Below are 19,961 nucleotides of genomic sequence, written 5' to 3'. Positions count from 1 at the left end.
TCTTGGAATATTAATACTTGGGATTTCTTCGCTTGCCTAACCCCTGGGCACGACCTACTTCCACATTGGACAAATGTGACACCACCTACGACTGCTGCACCTCTCCTGCCATACGGTTTATAAGCTGCTTCTCCGCTCATATGCCGTATTCTATTCAAGATTGATGGACTGACCACATCGACTCAAGGCTGAGAGACTGATCACCTCATTCTTCTCTTGTTCTTCAAGTTTCTCCTTTGTATGGACTAATGAAGCCACTGTGTGGCGAAACGTTTCCTCAATAAAGATACCTAAGAGTTGCACATGTGTCTAATTCAACAAAAAACTTCACCATACCTCATCTGATTCTTCTCGTCACTACTCACTACTTACTCTCTGCTCTCTCTTACTAAAAAGTATTAGTCAGAGGGCTGAAGAGGGGTTGTTGAGGTGGTTTGGTCATTTAGAGAGAATGGATCAAAGTAGAATGACTTGGAGAGCATATAAATCTGTAGGGGAAGGAAGGAGGGGGAAGGGGTCGTCCTCGAAAAGGTTGGAGGGAAAGGGTAAAGGAGGTTTTGTGGGTGAGGGGCTTGGACTTCCAGCAAGCATGTGTGAGCGTGTTAGATAGGAGTGAATGGATACGAATGGCTTTTGGGACCTGACGAGCTGTTGGAGTGTACTTAGCTCTGTGAAGACCTGTTTGTGTGCTCTCTGTGAATCTGTACTTAACCCAGTGGTGACCTGTACTTAACTCTGTGAAGAAGTGTTTTGTTTGCTCCCGTGGACTGAACCAAGATGCCCTCCATCGAGCAACTTTACCAGCAACTTAAGGAAGAATTGAGGGCAGCGCAGATGGAGATACGGCGATTGACCGAGGAAAACAAGAGGATTAGTAGTAGTTCTCCTGTTTCGAGTCCTCAGGTCAAGAAGGGATCGTGGTCAGTGGCTGGACAGCAGGGGACGACGAAGTTGACGATCAAGAAGACGAATGGAAAGCCAGAAACGATGAAGAAGAAAGAGACTGCTGTGGAAACTCCTGTGGAAACCTCCAACGCATTCTCGGTGCTACCCGACGAATGTGAGTCGACTACTGGGATCGTCACGACGAACGACAACAAGGAAGGTAAGAATATTGTTGTTGTTGGGGATAGCCAGGTTAGATACATGGATAGGGCATTCTGCTTGAAGGACAGGAGTAGGAGACAAAGGGTATGCTTTCCTGGGGCTGGGATGGAGGACATTGTTAGCCGGCTTGACAACATCATGAACGGTAATGGGATCAATCCTATTATTTGCCTCAGTGCTGGAGGCAATGATGTAGGCAAGCGTAGAAGTGAGGATTTAGTTAGAAAGTTCAGGACAGCTATAGACATAATTAGGAAGAAGGGGGGGGCACCCTGTTTTATGTGGCATTTTGCCAAGAAGAGGTGTTGGTAATGAATGGTTGTCCAGAGCAATTGGTATTAATTGTTGGCTGGATAAACACTGTAAGGATAATGCAGTACCATTCATTGACAACTGGGACAACTTCTATGGCCGAAATGACATGTATGCCAGGGATGGGGTTCACTTATCCAGGGCAGGTGCTAACTCAGTTGAGGGGGTTGTTAGGACTTTAAACTAGTATTAGTTAGAGGTATGGGTTTAGAAATGATAAATAATGAGTATGGATATATTGACTTATGCTCTGATATTAAGAATCTTAATAGTAACTGTCATGGAGTAACTCTGGGTAATGATAATTTCAGAAATTGTGTAAAAACAAAGATGAATAGGAAAAATGTGCAGAAGAAAAAACATGATGGTATTTTATGCTAACAGTCGAAGTGCAAGAAATAAAATTAATGAACTACGTTTGGTAGCATGTGCTGGGAACTTTGATATCATTGCATTAACTGAAACGTGGTATGATTTAAAGAGTCGGGATATGACTGCTGAGTGTAATATTCAGGGATTTAAGTTGTTCAATGTGGATAGATGTAATGGGAAGGGGGGAGGAGTTGCATTGTATGTTCGAGAAAATATTAATTGTTGCATAAAAACAGGTATAAAAATAGATGGAGCAGTAACAGAGTCTGTTTGGGTAGAGTTCGTGGAGGGTCAAGAAAAACTAATTCTAGGTGTAATATACCGACCTCCAGGCTTGGATCACGATAGAGGGAGACTTCTTTGGGACGAAATTGTTAGGGCTTCTGGACACAGTAACATAGTCATAGTAGGGGACTAACTTTAGTCAAATTGACTGGAATTCTTTGACAGGTAATCTAGAGTCCAGTGACTTTATGGAAACAGTTCAGGACTGTTTTCTGAAACAGAGCGTAACTGAGCCTACCAGGGGTAATAATTTGCTAGACCTAGTCTTGTCAAATAAGGAAACACTCGTGAATAATCTGGAGATCACTGAAGAGCTTGGCGCAAGTGATCACAAATCCATCACTTTTAGCATTAATTGGGAATGCAAGAATAATGATAATACAGTAAAAATCCCTGATTTTCGTTCTGCCGATTATAATGGACTTAGGGAACATCTGTCTAATCTTGATTGGGGTTATCTAGCTAATGATTTTATTGACGATAATCATACTTATGAATATGAAGGGATCTGCTTTTATGATTGTTTTCTTAATAATGTACACAGTGCCCAGAGTATATACATTCCCCAGAGAGAAATTAGGTCTAATAATAACGATCCCAAATGGGTTAACAGGAGGCTAAAGCATCTATTAGGGGAGAAAAGGGGAATTTATAGGCGCATCAGAAGAGGAGAGGTTAACCTTACTGACCAATATGTTCAGCTTAAAAGAGAAGTAAAAAAGGCGATTAGAAAGGCTAAACGTGACTATGAAATTAGAGTTGCTAATGAATCAAAGACTAATCCAAAGGGGTTCTTTCAAGTGTATAGGACGAAGGTGAAGGAAAAAGTAGGACCTCTGAAAACTGGGAATGGACAGCTGACGGATAATGAACTGGAAATGTGTTCCTTATTTAATGACTATTTTTTGTCAGTTTTTACACAGGAAGATGTAAATGAGATTCCAGTAATTAACAATTATTTAGTTCCTGATGAATTTAAGTTAACTAATATTACTGTCACGAGGGACATGGTTATTAAACAGATAGACAAACTGAAACAAAATAAGTCCCCGGGACCCGATGAGTTGTTTTCAAGGGTACTTAAGGAATGCAAGATGGAGCTTAGTCAGCCATTAACGAGTGTATTCAATGGGTCCATCCTTACCAGTGTTGTGCCAGAGTTGTGGAAGATGGCTAATGTGGTTCCTATATTCAAATCAGGGGATAAGTCCACTCCTTCAAATTACCGTCCAATAAGCCTGACATCTATAGTGGGCAAGTTATTAGAATCAATTATAGCTGACATTATCAGAAGTCACCTTGAAGAGCATAACTTGATAAATGAATCTCAGCATGGATTCACGAGAGGTCGTTCCTGCCTGACAAACTTACTGACGTTCTTCAATAGAACATTTGAGGCAGTTGACAGTGATAAGGAATATGATATTGTTTATTTGGATTTTAGTAAAGCCTTCGACAGAGTACCTCACAAGAGACTCTTAAGAAAAGTGACAGCTCATGGTATAGGAGGTAAAGTTCTAGCATGGATTGAGGTATGGCTTACCAATAGAAAGCAGAGAGTTACCATTAATGGAGTGAAATCTGAATGGGGATTAGTCACTAGTGGCGTTCCACAAGGATCAGTTTTAGGCCCTCTCCTGTTCATAATTTACATTAATGACCTTGATGAAGGGATTACTAGTGACATGAGTAAGTTTGCTGATGATACAAAGATAGGCCGTATAATTCACTCTGAGGAGGATATCAATGAACTCCAGGACGATTTGAACAAATTAATGTCTTGGTCTGAAAAATGGCAGATGAAGTTAAATGTGGATAAGTGTAAGGTACTTGCCCTTGGTAATGAAAATAACCCTCGAAGCTATAATCTAGGTGAAGTAGAGCTTGGTCATACAGAATGTGAAAAAGACTTGGGAGTCATGGTAAACAGAAATCTAAAGCCAAGACAGCAGTGCCTCAGTGTGCGCAACAAGGCCAACAGATTACTTGGATTTATCTCTAGAAGTATAAGTAATAGAAGTCCAAAAGTTATTTTACAGCCTCATTTAGATTATGCTGCTCAGTTTTGGTCCCCTTACTACAGGATGGACATAGACTCATTAGAGAACATACAGAGAAGAATGACTAAAATTATTTACTGTGTAAGGAACCTCCCGTATGAAGATAGACTTAAAGCCTTAAATCTCCACTCTCTGGAGAGGCGTAGAATGAGGGGAGATATCATTGAAGTGTATAAGTGGATGACGGGCATAAACAAGGGAGACATTAATAAAGTACTGAGGGTGTCGAACCAGGTAAGAACCAGGAATAATGGATTTAAGTTGGATAAATTTAGATTTAGAAAGGACATAGGTAAGTACTGGTTTTCTAACAGAGTTGTAGATGCGTGGAACAGTCTTCCCAGTGGGGTGATAGAGGCTAGGACCTTGGGTAGCTTTAAGAAGAGACTGGACAAATATATGAGTGGGAGGGGCTGGGTTTGATTGGTGTCATGGGGTACGGGAGTTATTTCTTGAGTAGCTTTATGTAGATGTCGTTTTGATGAGGACCTGCCTCGTATGGGCCAGTAGGCCTTCTGCAGTGTTCCTACATTCTTATGTTCTTATATTTTGTGAAGGGATTCAGGGAAACTAGTTAGCCGGACTTGAGTCCTGGAAATAGGAAGTACAAAGCCTGCACTTTAGAGGAAGGGTTTGGGATATTGGCGGTTTGGAGGGACTTCTAAACAGTCGTATCTGAGCTACTCCGCAAAGACAGTGATTTATGTATGATCATATATATATATATATATATATATATATATATATATATATATATATATATATATATATATATATATATATATATATATATTTATATATATATATATATATATATATATATATATATATATATATATATATATATATATATATATATAAAGTAAAAGGACACAAGTGCAACTAATGTGACATTTATTGTGGCAACGTTTCGCTCTCCAGGAGCTTTATCAAGCCATTACAAACAATACATGGACACAGAGGGTATATAAAGGCTCAGAGTGAGGTGAATACTAGTGAGGTACCATTTCGGTGTTCACTAGTGGTAGTAGTAGTAGTAGTAGTAGTAGTAGTATTAGTATATATATATATATATATATATATATATATATAGTATATATATATATATATATATATATATATATATATATATATATATATATATATATATATATATATATATATATATATATATAATCATACATAAATCACTGTCTTTGCAGAGTAGCTCAGATATATATATATATATATATATATATATATATATATATATATATATATATATATATATATATATATATATATATATATGTATATATATATATATATATATGTATATATATATATGTATATATATATATATATATATATATATATATATATATATATATATATATATATATATATATATATATATATATATATATATATATATATATATAGGTAGTAGGCTGGTTTCACCTCACTCATACGTAAATCACTGTCTTTGCAGAGGCGCTCAGATACAACAGTTTAGAAGTCCCTCTAAACCGCCAATATCCCAAACCCCTCCTCTAAAGTGCAGGCTTTGTACTTCCCATTTCCAGGACTCAAGTCCGGCTAACCAGCTTCCCTGAATCCCTTCACAAAATATTACCCTGCTTACACTCCAACAACTCGTCAGGTCCCAAAAACCATTCGTCTCCATTCACTCCTATCCAACACGCTCACACATGTACCGAATACATAAAATTGGTCAGTTAACAAGAACTCATTTAAAATTAAGTGTTTTCTAGAATTTTCTCTTATAAGAACATAAGAACATAAGAAAGGAGGAACACTGTAGCAGGCCTGTTGGCCCATACTAGGCAGGTCCTTTACAATTCATCTCACTAACAAAAACATTTGCCCAACCCAGTTTTCAATGTTACCCAAGAAATAAGCTCTTATGTGCAAGTCCCACTCAAATCCAACCCCTCCCACTCATGTACTTATCCAACCTAAACTTGAAGCTACCCAAAGTCTTAGCCTCAATAACCCAACTAGGTAGACTGTTCCACTCATCAACCACCCTATTTTCAAACCAATACTTTCCTATGTCCTTTCTAAATCTAAACTTATCTAATTTAAATCCATTACTGCGGGTTCTCTCTTGGAGAGATATCCTCAAGACCTTATTAATATCCCCTTTATTAACACCTATCTTCCACTTATACACCTCGATCAGGTCTCCCCTCATTCTTCGTCTAACAAGTGAATGTAACTTAAGAGTCTTCAATCTTTCTTCATAAGGAAGATTTCTAATGCTATGTATTAATTTAGTCATCCTACGCTGAATGTTTTCTAACGAATTTATGTCCATTCTGTAATATGGAGACCAGAACTGAGCTGCATAATCTAGGTGAGGCCTTACTAATGATGTATAAAGCTGCAGTATGACTTCTGGACTTCTGTTGCTTACACTTCTTGATATAAATCCCAATTATCTATTTGCCTTATTACGTACGCTTAAGCATTGCTGTCTTGGTTTAAGGTTTCTGCTTACCATAACCCCCAAGTCCTTTTCGCAATCTGTATGGCTAAGTTCTACATTATGGACACTCCCGAGCTTCAGAACCTTGCATTTATCTACATTGAACTGCATCTGCCACTTTTCTGACCAAGAATAGAGTTTGTCTAAATCTTTCTGAAGTTCCCTAACATCTACGTTTGAATCAATTATCCTACCTATCTTTGTGTCATCGGCGAATTTGCTCATATCACTACTAATTCCTTCATCAAGATCATTGATATATATTATAAACAACAACGGGCCCAAGACTGACCCCTGTGGAACGCCGCTTGTTACAGATCCCCACTCGGATTTAACCCCATTTGTGGACACTCTCTGCTTCCTGTCTGTGAGCCATGAGCTGCCACTTTCTTTAACAGTCTTTTGTGCGGAACTCTATCAAAAGCCTTACTAAAATCTAAGTAAATAATATCAAATTCTTTATCGTGGTCAACAGCCTCAAAAGCTTTACTGAAGAAAGTTAATAAATTAGTTTAGACAAGACCGGCCTCTTGTGAATCCATGCTGAGTATCATTAATCAAGCTATGCTTATCGAGATGGCTTCTTATAATCTGAGCTATAATTGACTCTAGTAATTTGCCTACAATTGAGGTCAGGCTTATTGGGCGGTAATTTGACGGTAACGACTTGTCCCCTGTTTTAAAAATAGGAATTACATTAGCCATCTTCCACATATCAGACACTACACCTGTTTGAAGAGATAAATTAAAAATGTTAGTTAATGGTTCACAGAGTTCCATTTTGCATTCCTTAAGAACCCTTGAAAAAACCTCATCAGGACCCGGTGACTTATTTTGCTTCAGTGGGTCTATCTGCTTCACAACCATTTCACTAGTGACTGTTATGTTACATAATTTATCTTCTTCTGGCCCACTATAAAAATTAATTACTGGAATATTATTAGTGTCTTCCTGTGTAAAAACCGAGAAAAAATAATTATTTAAAATCGAGCACATTTCATTCTCTTTGTCAGTAAGATGCCCATAGTTATTTTTAAGGGGACCTGTCTTATCTCTGACTTTTGTTCTATATACCTGGAAAAAACTTTTTGGGTTAGTTTTAGAATCCCTAGCAACTTTAACTTCATAGTCCCTTTTAGCTTTTCTTATCGCCTTTTTAATGTCCCTCTTAATGTCAATATACTGATTCATAAGATGACCCTCACCTCTTTTGATACGCCTATAAATTCCTTTCTTATGCCGTAGTAGATATTTCAGCCTATTATTCATCCATTTTGGGTCATTTCTATTTGATCTAATTTCTTTATACGGGATAAACGTTCTTAGAGCAGCATGTATAGTGTTCAGAAAACTGTCATATTGATAGCTCTCTTCGTTACCCCAGTCAACAGATGACAAATGTTCTCTAAGCCCATCGTAATCTCCTAAGCAAAAATCTGGGACTGTTACTGAGTTATCCCTACTATCATACTTAAATTCAATCCTAAATGTAATTGATTTGTGGTCGCTAGCACCCAGTTCCTCTGAAACTTCTAAATTATTAACAAGGGATTCATTGTTTGCCAGAACTAAGTCAAGCAGGTTACTACCCCTTGTAGGTTCTGTCACAAACTGCTTCAAAAAACAATCCTGAACTACTTCTAAGAAGTCGTATGATTCTAAATTCCCAGTCAAGAAATTCCAATCAATATGACTAAAGTTAAAGTCTCCTAGAATTATTACATTATCGTGCCTTGTGGCCCTAACAATTTCCTCCCATAGTAGTCTCCCCTGGTCCCTATCTAAGTTTGGGGGACGGTATATCACACCTAAAATTAATTTTTCATGCCCCTCTGAAAATTCTATCAAAACAGACTCTCTGTGTGTTACTTCAGACTTAATACCCGTTTTTATGCAACAGTTCAAGCGATCTCGGACATACAATGCCACCCCACCTCCCTTCCCGACACTTCTATCTGCTTGGAACAATTTAAAACCCTGAATGTGACATCCCGCAGGCATGTCTCGACTTTTTGAATTAAACCACGTCTCAGTTAAGGCAAATACATCAATGTTACCTGCACTAGCAACTAGTCTCAACTCGTCCATCTTATTTCTGGCACTGCGACTATTTGTGTAATATATATTTAAAGACCCTCCTCTCTCTTTACCCTTCCTGCTCCTTTCTGTTATTCCACTAAACCTATTACTGTCCTTGTCAATTAGTGCCACTGGCTTTCCAATATCCACCTCGTTTTGCCTATTACTAGTTCTCCTACCCTGCGACTTCACTGTTTTCCCGCCAAAACCCATACCACTAACTATTCCTAGTTTAAAGTCCTAACAGCTCCCTCCACTGCAGTTGCCAGTGCTCCCACCCCACACCTAGATAAGTGAACCCCATCCCTGGCATACATGTCATTTCTGCCATAGAAGAGGTCCCAGTTGTCAATGAATGTTACCGCATTTTCCTTACAGTATTTGTCCAGCCAGCAATTGACACCAATTGCTCTGGACAACCATTCGTTTCCAACTCCTCTCCTTGGCAAAATGCCACATATGACAGGTTTCCCACCCTTCCTCCTAATTATCTCTATTGCTGACCTATACCTGCTAATCAGGTCCTCACTCCTACGTCTGCCAACATCGTTCCCTCCAGCACTGAGACAGATAATAGGATTGCTCCCATTACCTCTCATGATGTCATCCAGACGGCTAACAATATCCTTCATCCCAGCCCCAGGAAAACACACTCTCTGCCTCCTACTCCTATCCTTCAAGCAGAATCCCCTGTCCATGTACCTAATCTGGCTATCCCCAACAACAACATGTTTTTACCTTCCTTGGCGTCGTCCGTCGTGATGCTCCGAGTAGACGACTCACATTCGTCAGGTAGCATTACACCACTTGTGGAATTCGTCAAGACGTTCTCGATGGTCTTCGTTTGGGTTTCTAGGGATGTCTCACTCACATCTGCCAATGCTTCCTTGGTGCTCATTGTGGCATTCCCAGTAGAACACTCACATTCGTCAGGTAGCACCGAGAATGAGTTGGAAGTTTCCACGGTAGTCTTCTGGTTTCTTGTTGTTTCTGCCTCTCCAACCGTTTTCTTGATCCTCAGCTTGGTTCCATGTTGCCCGGCCACTGACCAAGCTCCCCTCTTAACCTAGGGACTCACAACAGGAGGATTACTACGAATCCTCTTGTTCTCCTCCGTTAATCGCCGTATCTCCAGCTTAGTAACTCTGAGCTCTTCTCTCAGCTGCTGGTAAAGCTGCTCAAGAGAGGGCATCCTGGATCAGATTCACAGAGAGCACACAAACAGGTCTTCACAGAGCTAAGTACACGTCACCACTGAGCTAAGTACACGTCACCACTGAGCTAAGTACACATCACCACTGAGCTAAGTACACGTCACCACTCCGACTCCACTTATCCAACCTAAATTTGAAACTACCCAAGGTCCTAGCCTCAATAACCCAACTAGGTAGACTGTTCCACTCATCAACTACCCTATTTCCAAACCAATACTTTCCTATGTCCTTTCTAAATCTAAACTTATCTAATTTAAATCCATTACTGCGGGTTCTCTCTCGGAGAGATATAGGAAAGGACATAGGAAAGTATTGGTTTGGAAATAGGGTAGTTGATGAGTGGAACAGTCTACCTAGTTGGGTTATTGAGGCTAGGACTTTGGGTAGTTTCAAATTTAGGTTGGATAAATATATGAGTAAGAGGGGTTGGATTTGAGTGGTGACATGTACTTAGCTCTGTGAAGACCTGTTTGCGTGCTCTCTACGAATTGAAGCAAGATGCCCTCCATCGAGCAACTTTACCAACAGCTTAAGGAAGAATTGAGGATGGCGAAGATGGAGATTCGGCGACTGACCGAGGAAAACAAGAAGATTCGTAGTAGTCCTCCTGTTTTGAGTCCTCAGGTCAAGAAGGGAAACTGGTCAGTGGCTGGACAGCAGGGAACGAAGTTGACGATCAAGAAGACGAATGGAAAGGTAGAAACAATGAAGAAGAAAGAGACTGCCGTGGAAACTGTTGTGGCAACATCTAATACATTCTTAGTGCTACCCGACGAATGTGAGTCGACTACTGGGAACGTCACGACGAACGACATCAAGGAAGGTAAGAATATTGTTGTTGTTGGGGATAGCCAAGTTAGGTATATGGATAGGGCGTTCTGCTTGAAGGACAGGAGGAGGAGACAGAGGGTTTGCTTTACTGGGGCTGGGATGGAGGATATTGTTAACTGTCTGGATGACATCATGAGAGGTAATGGGAGCAATCCTATTATCTGTCTCAGTGCTGGAGGCAACGATGTTGGCAGACATAGGAGTGAAGACCTGATTAGCAGGTATAGGTCAGCAATAGAAATAATTAGGAGTAAGGGTGGGAACCCTGTCATATGTGGTATTTTGCCAAGGAGAGGAGTTGGAAATGAATGGTTGTCCAGGGCAATTGGTGTCAATTGCTGGCTGGACAAATACTGTAAGGAAAATGCGGTAACATTCATTGACAACTGGGACCTCTTCTATGGCAGAAATGACATGTATGCCAGGGATGGGGTTCACTTATCTAGGTCTGGGGTGGGAGAACTGGCAACTGCAGTGGAGGGAGCTGTTAGGACTTTAAGCTAGGAATAGTTAGTGGTATGGGTTTTGGCAGGAAAACAGTGAAGTCCCAGTGTAGTAATATTATGAGTTCTAGGGGAACTAGTAATAAGCAGAACGAGGTAGATATTGAAAAGCCAGTGACACTGGGTGATAAGGACAGTAATAGGTTTAGTAGAAAAACAGAAATGAGCAGGAAGGGTAAAGAGAAAGGAGAGTCTTTCAATGTTTATTATGCTAATAGCCGTAGTGCTAGGAATAAGATGGACGAGTTGAGATTAGTTGCTAGTGCAGGTAACATTGATGTATTTGCCTTAACTGAGACGTGGTTTAATTAAAAAAAGTCGGGACATGCATGCGGAATCTCACATTCAGGGTTTTAAATTGTTCCAAGTAGATTGAAGTATCGGGAAGGGGGGTGGGGTGGCATTGTATGTCCGAGATCGCTTGAACTGTTGCATAAAAATGGGTATTAAGTCTGAAGTAACACATACAGAGTCTGTCTGGATAGAATTTTCAGAGGGGCATGAAAAACTGATTTTAGGAGTGATATACCATCCCCCAAACTTAGATAGGGACCAAGGGAGACTACTATGGGAGGAAATTGTTAAGGCCACAAGGCACGATAATGTAGTAATTCTAGGAGACTTTAACTTTAGTCATATTAATTGGAATTTCTTGACTGGGATTTTAGAATCATACGACTTCTTAGAAGTAGTTCAGGATTGTTTTTTGAAGCAGTTTGTGACAGAACCTACAAGGGGAAATAACCTGCTTGACTTAGCTCTGTCAAACAATGAATCCCTTGTTAATAATTTAGAAATTTCAGAGGAATTGGGTGTTAGCGACCACAAATCAATTACATTTAGCATTGAATGGAAGTACGATAGTAGCGATAACTCAGTAACAGTCCCAGATTTTCGCATAGCAGATTACGATGGGCTTAGAGAACACTTATCAACTGTTGACTGGGGTAACGAAGAGGGCTCTCAATATGAGTTTTCTGAACATTATACATGCTGCTCAAAGAACGTTTATCTCGTATAAAGAAATTAGATCAAATAGAAATGACCCAAAATGGATGAATAATAGGCTCAAATATCTACTAGGGCATAAGAAAGGAATTTATAGGCGTATCAAAAGAGGTGAGGGTCACCTTATTAATCAGTATATTGACATTAAGAGGGACATTAAAAAGGGAATAAGAAAAGCTAAAAGGGACTATGAAATTTAAGTTGCTAGAGATTCTAAAACTAACCCAAAAAGTTTTTTCCAGGTCTATAGAACAAAAGTTAGAGATAAGATAGGTCCCCTTAAAAATAACTATGGGCATCTTACTGACAAAGAATGAAATGTGCTCGATTTTAAAACTACACAACGTTTTAGCCTGAATAACTGTACTCGGGAGTTTGTTCCACTCATCCACAACTCTATTACTAAACCAGTGCTTTCCTATATCCTTCCTGAATCTGAATTTTTCCAACTTGAAACCATTGCTGCGAGTCCTGTCTTGGCTGGAAATTTTCAGCACGCTATTTACATCCCCTTTATTTATTCCTGTTTTCCATTTATACACTTCGATCATATCCCCCCTAATTCTGCGCCTTTCGAGAGAGTGCAGATTCAGGGCCCTCAGTCTATCCTCATAGGGAAGATTTCTGATAAGTTTAGAAAGACACGTAAGCAAACACTATAACATATTTATTAGAAAACGTTTCGGTCCTGGGACCTTGATCACTTCTGTCGGTATTTATTACCAAGGTTTATACCAAGATTTCTGATACATGGGATCATCTTTGTCATCCTCCTCTTGGTACAGAAAACACCTTGGACACGTTTTCAAGTGAGAATTGTTGGATCTGAGAGGGACATGACCTCTCAGTAGCTACATTTCCACTACTACTACTACTCTGCACGTCTCCTTCCGACAGTATTTAAGTCTCCTCACTGTCGCTTGATCTTCAGATAGTTCCTGACTATGGAACTGAACTTCTCCAGGCTGAGGGACTGACAACCTCAAATTCTACGACTTCAAGGGTGATGGACTGATTACATCGTCTTCACATCTCTACTGTTCCTGCCTTCTTTCTGTATTCGACTGAAGAAGCCTACTGTGTAGGCGAAACGTTTCGGAATAAAGTTGCCTAACTGTTGCCTGTTTGTAGATGAATGGTTCAGAGAACCGACATGTTGATAAATTAGACACATGTGCAACTCTTGGGTATCTTTATTGAGGAAACGTTTCGCCACACAGTGGCTTCATCAGTCCATACGTAGGAGAAACTTTAAGAACATGAGGAGAATGAGGTAATCAGTCCCTCAACCTTGAGTCGATGTGTTCAGTCCATCAATCTTGAATAGAATACGGCATATGAGCGGAGAAGCAGCTTATGAACCGTATGGCAGGAGAGGTGCAGCAGTCGTAGGTGGTGTCACATATGTTCAATGTGGAAGTAGGTCGTGCCCAAGAATTAGGCAAGGGAAGAATTCCTAAGTAATAAGATCCCAAGAAGTTGCAGTGTCTGACATTGAACAAATGTGACACCACCTATGACTGCTGCACCTCTCCTGCCATACGGTTTATAAGCTGCTTCTCCGCTCATATGCCGTATTCTATTCAAGATTGATGGACTGAACACATCGACTCAAGGTTGAGGGACTGATTACCTCATTCTCCTCCTGTTCTTCAAGTTTCTCCTACGTATGGACTGATGAAGCCACTGTGTGGCGAAACGTTTCCTCAATAAAGATACCCAAGAGTTGCACATGTGTCTAATTTATTAACTGTTGCCTATGTGTCTTACCTACCATCCTCCTCTGTACGATTTCCAGAGCATTTATATCCATTCTGTAATACGGTGGCCAGAACTGAGCAGCATAATCTAAATGAGGCCTAACCAAAGATATATAGAGTTGAAGAACAACCTGAGGACTTCTATTATTTATATTTCTATATATGAAGCCAAGAATTCTGTTAGCTGTTAGCTTTATTGTCTTGGTTTTAGATTACTGCTAACCAGATATATTTTTTCATTGATGTTAATGTAAAAATTATTAATTTTGTACCAAAAGAACCTTAGACAACTTATCTAACCTTATTATAACATGTGTAATTTGATTTAGACTAATCCAACTACTATTTATATTTTAGATAAGTTTGCAAGAATTTAATAATAAACAAAAACAATGAAATATTTTATTTTAGTTAGGTTCAGAATGATTTTTGATAATTATTGCATACACAAATTTTCGCTTGCATTATTCGGCAAGAAGAGAGTTGCTATTTAAGCCAAAATCGCAAGTTTTACCTATTCGGCACGACATATATAAAATATGTGTGTTAATTAGTTACCTACTAGCTGTCAGAGGCACTTGTCGATAGACACTTGGCCTGTTTGGGCGCTACTAGGTCCACTCTCTCTCCCTGCTCCATGAGCTTTAACATACGTCTTCTTGAAACTATGTATGGATCCTGCCTCCACTACATCGCTCTCCAGACTATTCCACTTCCTGACAACTCTACGATTGAAGAAATACTTCCTGACATCCCTGTGACTCATCTGAGTTTTTAACTTCCAGTTGACCCCTTGTTACTGTGTTATATCTCTGAAACTTTCTGTCCCTATCCACCCTGTCATTTCCTCTCAGTATTTCATATATTGTTATCATGTCCTTCCTATTCCTCCTGTCTTCCAGTGTATGTGGGGGGGGGGTGAGAGACTACTCCTATGTATAGGGAAAAGAGGGGTGGAGAAAGATGCAGTTATGATAGCCCAATAAACAAATAAAATGACGAGCTCCGAGATCTAGTTTATATGTGAAGTCATCCTGAGGAAGTTACGAGGATCGTCTCTCTCCCTCCCTGTCCCATATCACACTAAGCCTCTTAAAATGTTAAGGAAATATTATAAGAATAAGAACGATGGAACAGTAAAGATTACTGAACTTTGTGTGTGTGCGCGCTCACTGTGTGGGCGAAACGTTGTCAGTATAAAGGATCGCATTACACAGCATTTGTCTTTCCTGCCAGATGACTGTGAAACAAAAACCTGTAACTGTTTTGCATGATGGTAGGATTGCTGGTTTCTTTTTCTGTCTCATAAACACGCTAGATAACAGGGACATCTTGCTACTCCTACTTACACTTTGGTCACACTTCACAGACACGCACATGCATATATATATATATACATACATCTAGGTTTTTCTCCTTTTTCTAAATAGCTCTTGTTCTTTTTTATTTCTTCTATTGTCCATGGGGAAGTGGAAAAGAATCTTTCCTCCGTAAGCCATGCGTGTCGTATGAGGCGACTAAAATGCCGGGAGCAATGGGCTAGTAACCCCTTCTCCTGTATACATTTACTAAAAAAGAGAAGAAGAAAAACTTTATAAAACTGGGATGCTTGGATGTGAGTGGATGTAGTGCGGATGACAAGAAACAGATGATTGCTGATGTTATGAATGAAAAGAAGTTGGATGTCCTGGCTCTAAGCGAAACAAAGCTGAAGGGGGTAGGAGAGTTTCAGTGGGGGGAAATAAATGGGATTAAATCTGGAGTATCTGAGAGAGTTAGAGCAAAGGAAGGGGTAGCAGTAATGTTAAATGATCAGTTATGGAAGGAGAAAAGAGAATATGAATGTGTAAATTCAAGAATTATGTGGATTAAAGTAAAGGTTGGATGCGAGAAGTGGGTCATAATAAGCGTGTATGCACCGGGAGAAGAGAGGAATGCAGAGGAGAGAGAGAGATTTTGGGAGATGTTAAGTGAATGTATAGGAGCCTTTGAACCAAGTGAGAGAGTAATTGTGGTAGGGGACCTGAATGCTAAAGTAGGAGAAACTTTTAGAGAGGGTGTGGTAGGTAAGTTTGGGGTGCCAGGTGTAAATGATAATGGGAGCCCTTTGATTGAACTTTGTATAGAAAGGGGTTTAGTTATAGGTAATACATATTTTAAGAAAAAGAGGATAAATAAGTATACACGATATGATGTAGGGCGAAATGACAGTAGTTTGTTGGATTATGTATTGGTAGATAAAAGACTGTTGAGTAGACTTCAGGATGTACATGTTTATAGAGGGGCCACAGATATATCAGATCACTTTCTAGTTGTAGCTACACTGAGAGTAAAAGGTAGATGGGATACAAGGAGAATAGAAGCATCAGGGAAGAGAGAGGTGAAGGTTTATAAACTAAAAGAGGAGGCAGTTAGGGTAAGATATAAACAGCTATTGGAGGATAGATGGGCTAATGAGAGCATAGGCAATGGGGTCGAAGAGGTATGGGGTAGGTTTAAAAATGTAGTGTTAGAGTGTTCAGCAGAAGTTTGTGGTTACAGGAAAGTGGGTGCAGGAGGGAAGAGGAGCGATTGGTGGAATGATGATGTAAAGAGAGTAGTAAGGGAGAAAAAGTTAGCATATGAGAAGTTTTTACAAAGTAGAAGTGATGCAAGGAGGGAAGAGTATATGGAGAAAAAGAGAGAGGTTAAGAGAGTGGTGAAGCAATGTAAAAAGAGAGCAAATGAGAGAGTGGGTGAGATGTTATCAACAAATTTTGTTGAAAATAAGAAAAAGTTTTGGAGTGAGATTAACAAGTTAAGAAAGCCTAGAGAACAAATGGATTTGTCAGTTAAAAATAGGAGAGGAGAGTTATTAAATGGAGAGTTAGAGGTATTGGGAAGATGGAGGGAATATTTTGAGGAATTGTTAAATGTTGATGAAGATAGGGAAGCTGTGATTTCGTGTATAGGGCAAGGAGGAATAACATCTTGTAGGAGTGAGGAAGAGCCAGTTGTGAGTGTGGGGGAAGTTCGTGAGGCAGTAGGTAAAATGAAAGGGGGTAAGGCAGCCGGGATTGATGGGATATAGATAGAAATGTTAAAAGCAGGTGGGGATATAGTTTTGGAGTGGTTGGTGCAATTATTTAATAAATGTATGGAAGAGGGTAATTTACCTAGTGATTGGCAGAGAGCATGCATAGTTCCTTTGTATAAAGGCAAAGGGGATAAAAGATAGTGCAAAAATTATAGGGGGATAAGTCTGTTGAGTGTACCTGGTAAAGTGTATGGTAGAGTTATAATTGAAAGAATTAAGAGTAAGACGGAGAATAGGATAGCAGATGAACAAGGAGGCTTTAGGAAAGGTAGGGGGTGTGTGGACCAGGTGTTTACAGTGAAACATATAGGTGAACAGTATTTAGATAAGGCTAAAGAGGTCTTTGTGGCATTTATGGATTTGGAAAAGGCGTATGACAGGGTGGATAGGGGGGCAATGTGGCAGATGTTGCAAGTGTATGGTGTAGGAGGTAGGTTACTGAAAGCAGTGAAGAGTTTTTACGAGGGTAGTGAGGCTCAAGTTAGAGTATGTAGGAAAGAGGGAAATTTTTTCCCAGTAAAAGTAGGCCTTAGACAAGGATGTGTGATGTCACCGTGGTTGTTTAATATATTTATAGATGGGGTTGTAAGAGAAGTAAATGCGAGGGTCTTGGCAAGAGGCGTGGAGTTAAAAGATAAAGAATCACACACAAAGTGGGAGTTGTCACAGCTGCTCTTTGCTGATGACACTGTGCTTTTGGGAGATTCTGAAGAGAAGCTGCAGAGATTGGTGGATGAATTTGGTAGGGTGTGCAAAAGAAGAAAATTAAAGGTGAATACAGGAAAGAGTAAGGTTATGAGGATAACAAAAAGATTAGGTGATGAAAGATTGAATATCAGATTGGAGGGAGAGAGTATGGAGGAGGTGAACGTATTCAGATATTTGGGAGTGGACGTGTCAGCGGATGGGTCTATGAAAGATGAGGTGAATCATAGAATTGATGAGGGAAAAAGAGTGAGTGGTGCACTTAGGAGTCTGTGGAGACAAAGAACTTTGTCCTTAGAGGCAAAGAGGGGAATGTATGAGAGTATAGTTTTACCAACGCTCTTATATGGGTGTGAAGCGTGGGTGATGAATGTTGCAGCGAGGAGAAGGCTGGAGGCAGTGGAGATGTCATGTCTGAGGGCAATGTGTGGTGTGAATATAATGCAGAGAATTCGTAGTTTGGAAGTTAGGAGGAGGTGCGGGATTACCAAAACTGTTGTCCAGAGGGCTGAGGAAGGGTTGTTGAGGTGGTTCGGACATGTAGAGAGAATGGAGCGAAACAGAATGACTTCAAGAGTGTATCAGTCTGTAGTGGAAGGAAGGCGGGGTAGGGGTCGGCCTAGGAAGGGTTGGAGGGAGGGGGTAAAGGAGGTTTTGTGTGCGAGGGGCTTGGACTTCCAGCAGGCATGCGTGAGCGTGTTTGATAGGAGTGAATGGAGACAAATGGTTTTTAATACTTGACGTGCTGTTGGAGTGTGAGCAAAGTAACATTTATGAAGGGATTCAGGGAAACCGGCAGGCCGGACTTGAGTCCTGGAGATGGGAAGTACAGTGCCTGCACTCTGAAGGAGGGGTGTTAATGTTGCAGTTTAAAAACTGTAGTGTAAAGCACCCTTCTGGCAAGACAGTGATGGAGTGAATGATGGTGAAAGTTTTTCTTTTTCGGGCCACCCTGCCTTGGTGGGAATCGGCCAGTGTGATAATAAAAAAAAATATAAGAATAAGAACGATGGAACAGTAAAGATTACTGAACTTTGTGTGTGTGCGCGCTCACTGTGTGGGCGAAACGTTGTCAGTATAAAGGATCGCATTACACAGCATTTGTCTTTCCCTCAAACACTAATAGGTAGTGAGTCTGTTCTGTAAGTGGGGTATATTACATAGCAGTAAGCCAGTGAATGTTCAACCAATAAGAGGTCATCATATGACAAAAATCCGTGCTAGGAGACACTTGTCCTGTCTCCTGACAAATATATCACCACCAGTTTCCTAGTATCTCTACCGTGACTCGAGCCATTTGTTATCTGCGGAGAGCACTTCAGAGCCGGCTGGTCACGTTGTGGCTTTGAAAGCCCAGCTTCTCTCTAAGCCTAAAGAGAAATAGTTATAACCATGACCATAATTTGTAAAGGGGTGGACCGGTAAGCTAGCGAAAGGCCTCGGTCAGATGACCATAAGCTCCAACGGCGGGTCATCATCTGGGTAAGACCCGCGTCAGGAAACACTTGTCGTGTTTCCCGACGAACCTTACCTAACTTAACCTAACCTTAGCCTAGCCTTCAAGGAGGTGGACGACAGATTAGTTCTTCACCAGCATCAAGCACACCCCTTGAAGAGTGTAAAATCTGAAACAATAAAATCATACACTAATTTGAAGAGAATTTGCATCTAAATAGGTTCGCAATGAGGTCCTGAAAATATATATCTTGTGTAAGATCAATATGAAAGTTGATAATTACCGTGAGCACGCTGTGTAGGTTCACGCACTAAGAAAGGAGCACAACTACCACTCGCGTCTCACCGGGAAGCCAGGGCTTGATAACTGTTATCTCAGTGTTATCGCCTAGCTAGTGAATCTTGCCTTCCTATTGGCTAACTTGGAATGTTATCCTTATCACCTACGTCGTCTTCATGCAAGAATGTACGTAACCATGAGCATGTTCGCATTAAGCAGCAGTTAGAGTTGAATATGAAAATAATGAAGCATATTCACAATGGAAAATTTAGAGATTTTTTACGCTGAGACAGCAAGAATATGTGCGCATGGATAAGTAGTTTTTTTCAATTAGCTTGTTTCATAATCACGCGGGATCTCATCACCCCAGTAACAGGTTTCTTCTTGGAATGGAATTTGTAATGAAATTACGTTATCTTCTGG

At 40.1% G+C, this 19,961-nt stretch overlaps 1 protein-coding gene across 3 annotated transcripts in view; it reads right to left on the bottom strand.

Annotated features, from left to right (window-relative positions):
* The window catches only part of LOC128701274 (uncharacterized), a 109,109-nt gene that overhangs the window by 87,959 nt on the left and 1,189 nt on the right, over nt 1-19,961 (bottom strand). Inside the window, exon 1 of one of the 3 annotated variants that reach the window (XM_053794940.2) lies at nt 19,543-19,646. The exons of the other annotated variants lie outside the window; for them this stretch is intronic. The gene's annotated coding sequence lies outside the window, so the exon portion shown is untranslated. Of the gene's footprint in view, nt 1-19,542; nt 19,647-19,961 lie in introns of those variants that run through there. 3 annotated transcript variants of the gene reach the window in all.

This window comes from Cherax quadricarinatus, chromosome 37 (genome assembly GCF_038502225.1).
Source record: "Cherax quadricarinatus isolate ZL_2023a chromosome 37, ASM3850222v1, whole genome shotgun sequence".
Taxonomy (NCBI): Eukaryota; Metazoa; Arthropoda; class Malacostraca; order Decapoda; family Parastacidae; genus Cherax; species Cherax quadricarinatus.
This window is presented reverse-complemented; position numbering and strand designations above follow the sequence as displayed.